This window comes from Euleptes europaea, chromosome 12 (genome assembly GCF_029931775.1).
Source record: "Euleptes europaea isolate rEulEur1 chromosome 12, rEulEur1.hap1, whole genome shotgun sequence".
Classification (NCBI taxonomy): domain Eukaryota; kingdom Metazoa; phylum Chordata; class Lepidosauria; order Squamata; family Sphaerodactylidae; genus Euleptes; species Euleptes europaea.
In genome coordinates this window covers 7,891,684-7,900,359 of record NC_079323.1, presented here as the reverse complement: position 1 = coordinate 7,900,359, position 8,676 = coordinate 7,891,684, and the positions used below count along the sequence as shown (strand labels likewise).

Here is an 8,676-nt window from a genome sequence, read left to right as displayed (position 1 = left end):
CGCTTTTCTTTGCTGCGCCGCAGTTCATTGTGCCAAATCCCGCTTGCTGCGCCGCCTCCTTCCAGCAACCAGGGTAGCGGTGCAGCGGTGACTGAATCCCGGGCAAAAGGGGGCGGGAGTGGGTGGGGAGGCGGGGAGGGGAAAGGAAGGGGGGGGAAGAAAAAAAGGAAAAGGGGGGGAAAAAGCCCAGTTTGCATCCCGGGGGGGGGGGGATCTGCAGCGAGCATTGCCCCATGACGGAGTGACTGGATTTCGCAACCTGGCCTCTCTCTGGGGTTGATGTTCTTTGTAACGGGGAGAGGGAGCGACCATCCCAAACCAGGTGAGTTCCGCCAGCGTGATTTTGCGCGGTGCATTTTTTGTCTGTTTGTTTCTCTTTAAAAAAAAAACCCCGTTGCTTGCTCCAAATCGGAAACGTGCTAAGGATGTGCGGGTCGGGTGGGTTGCGGGGAGCTTTGTCTCCCGTTTCTTCCGCTCTCCAGGTGGTGTGCGATCGCCCCCAACAAAATAATGCATTTATTTAAGATTGAGTCTTATTGAATGCATGTAGGATTTCTGCCTCTCTATTTCTAAATTCCTAAGTTGTGCAAACCCAGCTTTTTCTCCCCCCAATCTTTTCTTTTCGGGAAGGGAGGGAGGGATTCCATGTGCGCAATCCCTCCCAAGACGGACTTGCCTGCAGAATGCATAGCAGAGTCTCTTTCTCCCTTCCCACCCCTCCTCTTTCCCCTCTCTTCCCTTTCCAGATGTTGGGATGCCCGTCTGGGCGGATGAAGTAATTAATGCAACTATTGATTAAGCGTGGATGGGAATGGGAGGCTGTTTGATAGAATACCACCCGTCGTTTGGTTTTTCTGGGGGAAAGCAGCGTGACTTAACAGTGAGATTTGAACACTTGAGTCAGCACCCGGCCCTGTGCTCTGCCCTCATCCCTCTGTTTGGAAGATCATCTAGAGGGTATGCTTTCTAGATGTCAGGAATGAACACATGAAGCTGCCTTCTACTGAATCAGACCCGTGGTCCATCAAAGTCAGTATTGTCTACTCAGACCGGCAGCGGCTCTCCAGGGTCTCAGGCAGAGGTCTTTCTCATCACCTACTTGCCTAGTCCCTTTAACCGGGAGATGCGGGGATTGAACCTGGGACCTTCTGCATGCCAAGCAGACGTTCTACCACTGAGCCACAGTCCCTCCCCCTCATCCCTCTGTTTGGAAGATCATCTAGAGGGGATGCTTTCCAGATGTCAGGAATGTTTCCCCGTAGCTGGTGGCCTCCCTGCCTACTCCTCATCCATCTTTTCCCCAAAGATGACATAAGTAACCGTGCTGCCTCTTTGCAACTGGAGCGGCATTAAAGCATGCCACCCGAGTCAACCTCCGACGGCCCTGCATTGTAGGTATCCTTACTCCCAAGTAAGCCCTGCTGACTTTAACAAGGCCGAAGGATTCCTGGGCGCGCTTGCTTTGAAGGGAGCCCCATGGAGTAAAGATACCTCTGAACGTGCTTGTCTGGTAGCAATCCTAAACAGGCTTGCTAGGGAGCAAGTACTTCTGAGTAGTCCCTCCTAGGATCCTGTAGGAGCCTTTGTAATAAGAGTATCATTTGCATCCCTTTCCCTTTTTCCCCCCTGGTGGGTTGTTAATGCGCTTGAAATCTACACAAACTTTGGTCACGTGTCGGTGACAGATCCCAAATGCCACTTCGCAAGTCATATGTTGTCATGGGGTAGCTTTTCCTGGTATCTTTTTTTCTCTCCTTGATGAAAATACCCCCTAAATGCTGTCAAGGGGCTAAGGGCAATAGAGTTTTCCTGCGAACGTGACAAGAGATCCCTGATTGGCAAGGGAAAGGCAAACATTGACATAGCAAAGGCCTCACTGTCTCATTCTTTCTCTGGGGGTTGTGGGCCTCCTTCGCACAGAGCAGATGGTTTGCCTCAACCCTCTTCTGTCGCAGAATTGCCCTGAAGATGGACTTTGTAGCCTGAGCTGATGTGTGTTGACCTGGGAGCGTTCCATGGCATTCCCGCATGCACACACGTAGGATTGTAGCCTTTGTTTCTGGGTGCGTTTTGGATTCGCATGGGATAAATTGCAGTACTTTGAACAGTTGGCCGGTTGCGTAACCTCTGTGTTATTAGGGCTGCATTTTACCGGAGAAGAAGAGGAAGAGTTAGTTTTTATATGCCGACTCTCTACCACTTAAGGGAGACTCAAACCGGCTTACAATCACTTTCCCTTCCCCTCCCCACAACAGACACCCTGTGAGGTAGGTGGGGCTGAGAGAGTTCTAACAGAGCTGTAATTTGCCCAAGGTCACACAGCTGGCTTCATGCGGAGGACTGGGGAAACAAATCCAGTTCACCAGATTAGTCTCCGCCGCTCATGTGGAGGAGTGGGGAATCAAACCTGGTTCTCCAGATCAGAGTCCACTGTTCCAAACCACTGCTCTGAACCATTACACCATGCTGGCTCTCAGTGGTTATGAGCGGTGGTTATGAGCGATGGACACTAACCTGGAGAACCGGGTTTGATTCCCCACTCCTCCACATGAGCGGCCGACGCTAATCTGGTGAACTGGATTAGTTTCCCCACTCCTACACTTGAAGCTAGCTGGGTGACCTTGGGCTAGTCACAGCTCTCTCAGCCCCACCTACCTCACAGGGTGTCTGTTGTGGGGAAGGGAAGGTGATTGTAAGCCGGTTTGATTCTTCCTTAAGTGGTAGAGAAAGTCGGCATATAAAACCCAACTCTCCCGCTTCTTCTTAATAAAGGCTTTGCCATATCACGTGCATGGTGTCAGCAATGTCTCAACTGGCTCTCAGCCACCTGTGTTTCCCTCGACATCAATGGGGGTTGCTTTCAAATCGGCGTGCTTAAGGCCATTCACGGTCAGAGGCTGTGACAGGATTGGTGCCCTGATCGCACTGACCTGGAAATAGATCCCTTGGTCTCTATTGGAGGGACCGTAGCATCATGACAGAAGACACATTTTACATGTGTGAAGTCCCAGGTTCCATTCCTGGCTTCTCTGGGTTGAAGGATCTCTCGTAACAGGGCTAAGAGACAGACTTGGGACCTTGCAGAAGTTAGGAGTGAGCGGGTTGGATCAAGACACCATGGTATATAAAAGTGCAGTCCAATACCCATGCAAGCAAATCTTTAGGGCTGACTGCCAAGCAAATGCATTTATTTGGGGCAATCCTATATCCCAGGCTAGCCTGATCTTGGACGTTATGCAGGGTTGGCCCTGGTTAATACTTGGATGATGAAGAAAAGTTGGTTTTTACATGCCGACTTTCTCTACCTTTTAAGGTTTACAGTCTCCTTCCCCTCCCCACAACAGACACCATGTGAAGTAGGTGGGGCTGACAGAGCTCTAAGAGAACTGTGACTGGCCCAGTGTCACCCAGCAGGCTTCATGAGGAGGAGTGGGGAAACCAACCCAGTTCTCCAGATTAGAGTCTGCCGCTCCTGTGGCAGAGCGGGGAATCAAACCCGTTTCTCCAGATCAGAGTCTGCAGCAAGGAAGTCCAGGGTCACTGGCATAACTCAACTGCAACCTGATGGCCAAAATAAGAAAGAGAAAATATCGTGCAAGGTCACTTCAATCTAAACCCACGGATTTCAGTGAGTGCAGACTGGAACAACAGTGCCGTGGATTCCGCTGTCAGTTTTTTGCTCAGTCCTACGCATCTGATGAAGTGAGCTCTGGGTCACAAAAGCTTATGCTGGGATAAATGTTGTCAGTCTTCAACATGCCTCTGAACTCCTTTCTTGTTTTCCTAAGCCTTTAAAGCCCAATCTTGTGGTTATTTGTGCAGAATGAATGCCTGTAATGGTTCTCCACCCCCCTTTGATTTTCTCCACAGATTCCTGATCCTTATCGTCACTATTGTACCCAGATCTGTCCCGCCCTGCCTTTCTCTCCCTACCTCCCTTCATGCCCCAGGCTGTGGTCTTTCCTCCAGCTGTGCCAACCTCAGCCAATTCTTCTTCTTCTTTGCTTCATCGGCCCCAAACTTATCTTGCTCCCAGAGACTTGAGCCTGGATTTTTTTTAGGCTCTGAGCTGTTCTCCCAGTCTTTTCTCGGCTGCTGCACAGATGTGTTCCTGCGCTTGAGCGACCGACAAGGTATTGTCCTCTGGCAAACTTTCCTTGGAGTCCGCTTTGCTGAGGGGCTACGTGACATGAACAGTGATCCCCCCCCCCAGTCCTTTAGATGTGCACATTTGTAAACACTGACATGTTGCAATGTGTCCCATCTGATAGCCTTTTTATCTTGCCCATGCAGTCCTTGGAGGAATAAACATCCTTCATTTGGCTCAACCTCCTGGCCTTTATATTTTATCGGATCTCTCCTTTTTCCCCTCTCATTGTTGGTAAAGGCCAATAGCAGCCAAGTAACACCTAGGTCCTTTCTGTATTCCTTGCATTTAAAACAAGAAATCTTTTGTGCTTGTAACTGCATTTTTATACTCCCCCTTTCCCCTTACTCTTTTGATGGTTTGTGTGTGTGTGAGCATTGTAATAATGTTTCCTGTTGGCTGTAAAACTGGAGGTTTTTATAGGCTCAATTTTGTTGGCTCCGTCGCACAAGTGTTGGAACCACCGCCTGAGAAGTATGCACTGGGGGCTTCCTTGGCGGATTGGCGATATGTGAGTTATGAGAAAACTATGCAAGGACTTCAGGAAAACCGGGTGTGTTGTAGGGTCAGGGCCAAATATAGCGCTCCTGGCCACATATGTTCTCCATACACTTTTAGTAAGTTATTTTGCATTATTGCAGCCATGTTTGTTTTGCGTGAATATCTCTTGTTGTTGGGAATCTGGGGAGGGCTGCAGCAGTGTTTTTGGGAAAAAAGGAAAATTCATCGCTAGGGCTGCAGTGCTGTGCAGAGGTCTATAAAATTGTGCATGGTGTGGAGAGAGTGGTCAGGGAGAAGCTTTTCTCCCTCTCTTATACTGCTAGAATGCAGGGTCATCTGCTGAAGCTGGAGGGTGAGAGATTCAAAACAGACAAAAGAAATGATTTCTTCTCACAATGCATAGTTAAATTAGGGCACTCCCTGCCCCAGGATGTGGTGATGGCTGCCAACTTGGAAGGCTTTAAGAGGGGAGTGGACATGTTCATGGAAGAGAGGAGTATTCATGGCTACCAGTAAAAATGGATACTAGTCATGATGGATACCTATTCTCTCTATGATCAGAGGAACATGCCTATTATATGAGGTGCTTTGGAACACAGGCAGGATAATGCTGCTGCAGTCGTCTTGTTTGTGGGCTTCCTAGAGGCACCTGGTTGGCCACTGTGTGAACAGACTGCTGGACTTGATGGGCCTTGGTCTGGTCCAGCATGGCCTTTCTTATGTTTTTATGTGAAAGACCTCTGTCTAAGCTTCTGGAGAATTTGAGTAGCCCATACTGACCTTGATGGACCAAGGGTGTGATCCAATATAGGGCAGTTTCACGTGTGCTCAAGTGTAAGCTTCTCCATGTGTATTGAGATGCACATCTGCGCTCCCATTGAACTAGCCAGATGTGTTGGATGCAAGTGCGCATCCCTAGCTGGGCCCAGCTTTTGTAGCAATTCTACCAGCTCTGGATTAGAGCTGAACTGTGACTACTGGCAGTTTGCTTTCTGCTGGATGTTCTGAGTGATGGCATCTGGACAGACTTTGCCGTCCCCGAATGGGTCATTTCCAGCCTCATTCACGAGCCAGTTAAGCAGGGCCTCTGGGCTTGAAGCCAGGTTGCTCGACTGATTTCTGGAAGTCCAAGTGTGCTAGCAAAAAACAACAATGGCCAGTTCAGCCTATAAATAGCCGATATGTCAAAATTCCAGTTAGGGGCCTTCAAAATATTTGCTGAACATGCAAAAAAACAAACAAACAAAAAAACACAACAACGAACATTGAACCGGGAGGGCCCCATGTAACCCGGTGACCTTTTAAAAATAATTGAGTCTGTGTATAATAAATTCTTTAAAATGTGGTTGGTAGTTGCACACCAACCCTTCATTTCATAGGACTAGCACCTTGCCAAGGAATTTAAAACCCTTTCCCAGTCAATTCTAGTTCTTCCTGCCTGATAAAGTTGTAGGAGCTGTTAAGCTGTGTTTGTGAGTAGCAGCCCGATTAGCCCAGGTTTGATCTGAACTTGTCAGGCCTTGGGAGCTAAGTAGGATTGGCTATGGTCAGTACTTGGGTGGGAGACCACCAAGGAAGATTGGGGTTGCTACGTGGGGAAAGGCAATAACATACCGCCACTGCTCATCTTATGCCTGGAACGCCCCACGAAAGGGGTCGTCATGAGGCGGTTGCCACTTGACGGCATGTTCTTCTTCTGTTTGTGAAGGGGCCAGTTTGTTCTAGATTGGGCTGAGAAGAGTTGCACGGAGCTGACTCAGGTGCTCTTCATATGATGCCTACTTAATTGTTGGGAAATTTCTTACTTGGATTTCTGGGATGACCTTGGGAAGGGTGGACATCTTTCATACAGAGCCAGGAGGTCCAGAATGTAGCCCTTTGAGTTTCTGTATAAGACAAGAAGAAGAAGAAGAGTTGGTTTTTATATGCCTCTGCCCACTGCATGTATATAATTCCATCATATCTGAAGAAGAAAGAGAGTTGGTTTTTATATGCCAACTTTCTCTACCCCTTAAGGGAGAATCAAACCGGTTTACAATCACCTTCCCTTCCCCTCCCCACAACAGACACCCTGTGAGGTAGGTGAGGCTGAGAGAGCTGTGACTAGCCCAAGGTCACTCAGCTGGCTTCATGTGTAGGAGTGGGGAAACCAACCCAGTTCACCAGATTAGCCTCTGCCGCTCATGTGGAGGAATGGGGAATCAAACCTGGTTCTCCATATCATAGTCCCACCACTCCAAACCACCGCTCTTAACCACTACACCACGCTGGCTCCAAACAAGCATATCAGCTGGTCCTCTCCCGGTGAACAAACAAGTAACCTTCTGTTGTGCTCCCTCCTTTTAAAGTGACTGGTTCGCTGGTGGAATAATCCCTTTGCAGTAACTGTATGGGTTATTGCCTGTCCTATGTAATCTTAAACTCCAACAGGGTTATGATTTGTCTGTTTAGTTAAACAGCACAATGTCGAATTAAGCTATGTGTAATGTTTAATTTTGTCAGCGCTGGGTCATGGGCAGTGATTGCTAGAGCAGTTTTCCTGCTGATGTGTTTGCTGGTAAAGGTAGTCAGTCCCCTGGGCAAGCACCGGGTCATTATTGACCCATGGGGTGACATCACATCCCGACGTTTACTAGGCAGACTTTGTTTACGGGGTGGTTTGATTCCCAACTCCTCCACTTGAGTGGCAGACTCTAACCAGGGGAACCGGGTTCGTTTCCCCACTCATCCACACGAAGCCTGCTGGGTGACCTTGGGCTAGTCACAGTGCTTGCTGAACTGTCTCAGCCCCACTCACCTCACAAGGTGTCTGTTGTGGGGAGAGGAAGGGAAGGAGATTGTAACCTAGTTTGATTCTCCTTAAAAAGGTAGAGAAAGTCGGCATATAAAAACCAACTTTTCTTCTTCTGTTCCCTCCTCTCTGGCTTCCCATCTGGCTACCAGTGTAACGCCAGATCTAGCTCTTTATTTATTAAACATTTATATCCCTCCCTGAGGCAGGAGCTGGTCCTCTTAGTCTCATACATGAACACATGAAGCTGCCTTCTACTGAATCAGACCCTTGGTCCATCAGAGTCAGTATTGTCTACTTAGACTGGCAGCGGCTCTCCAGGGTCTCAGGCGGAGATCTTTCACATCACCTACTTGCCTAGTCCCTTGAACTGGCAATGCCGGGGATTGAACCTGGGACCTTCTGCATGCCAAGCAGATGTTCTGCCCCTCTCTTCCTTACGTGCCGCGTTCCACCCCGTTTGTTCCCAGACTTTTCCTCTCACTGCTCCCGCATTACGGAACGGATTACCAGCCGCCTGTGGCCTGTCACAAGACCTTTCCGTTTCAGCAGGCTGTCTCTTAAGGGGCAGAATTTCAGGAGGAATAATATTCACCCATTGGACGTAGCTTTCTTTGAAAGCAGTGCGGTTTTTATTGTATGGATTTAAACTATATATATGTAGTTTTTTTTAGCTTCTAGGGAGAATTCAGGTTCAATTTGATTTAGAGCCCACTTATTCAAACCGATTTTCTTCTGGACTCCTCTGGTATGCTCTGGTAACCAAAAAGCATAAAAACTACCAGCTGATAACGGTTACAATCTCTAGGAGTCCATAAAATAGCTCTGCTGTGGGCGTTGATTTCAGTGGACATAGACGGGACACTTAAAATTGAGAGTCAATCAGCATAGATTTGGTACATCAGCTGCAAAATGTAAGCAATGTTAATTTTTGTCACTAAATCAGATCTTGTGAATTAATAACTTAGACTCGGAGAGTTTATATGAAATGTTCTGGTGTACTATTAATATACCAATCAGGAGTATGACTATTTCCTTCTGATTGTAGAATAGTACGTACGTACAATCAGTAATTGGGTAGACTTTACAGTAGTTGTTACAGTAGTTTGACATAATCCAGGTATTAATTATGAAGCATGATATGGTCAATTTTGTATGAGGGGGGATATAATACTATCGAATGTAGTACTATTAGTTACAGGGACGTATTGTAGATCTTGCTTTAGATATTTTTTAG

At 47.8% G+C, this 8,676-nt stretch overlaps 1 protein-coding gene across 1 annotated transcript in view; it reads left to right on the top strand.

The window, feature by feature from the left end:
• Positions 1–274: 274 nt before the first annotated feature.
• Positions 275–8,676, top strand: part of RAB30 (RAB30, member RAS oncogene family) — a 33,674-nt gene continuing 25,272 nt past the window's right edge. Inside the window, exon 1 of the mRNA XM_056858276.1 lies at positions 275–322. The gene's annotated coding sequence lies outside the window, so the exon portion shown is untranslated. The remainder of the gene's footprint in view (positions 323–8,676) is intronic.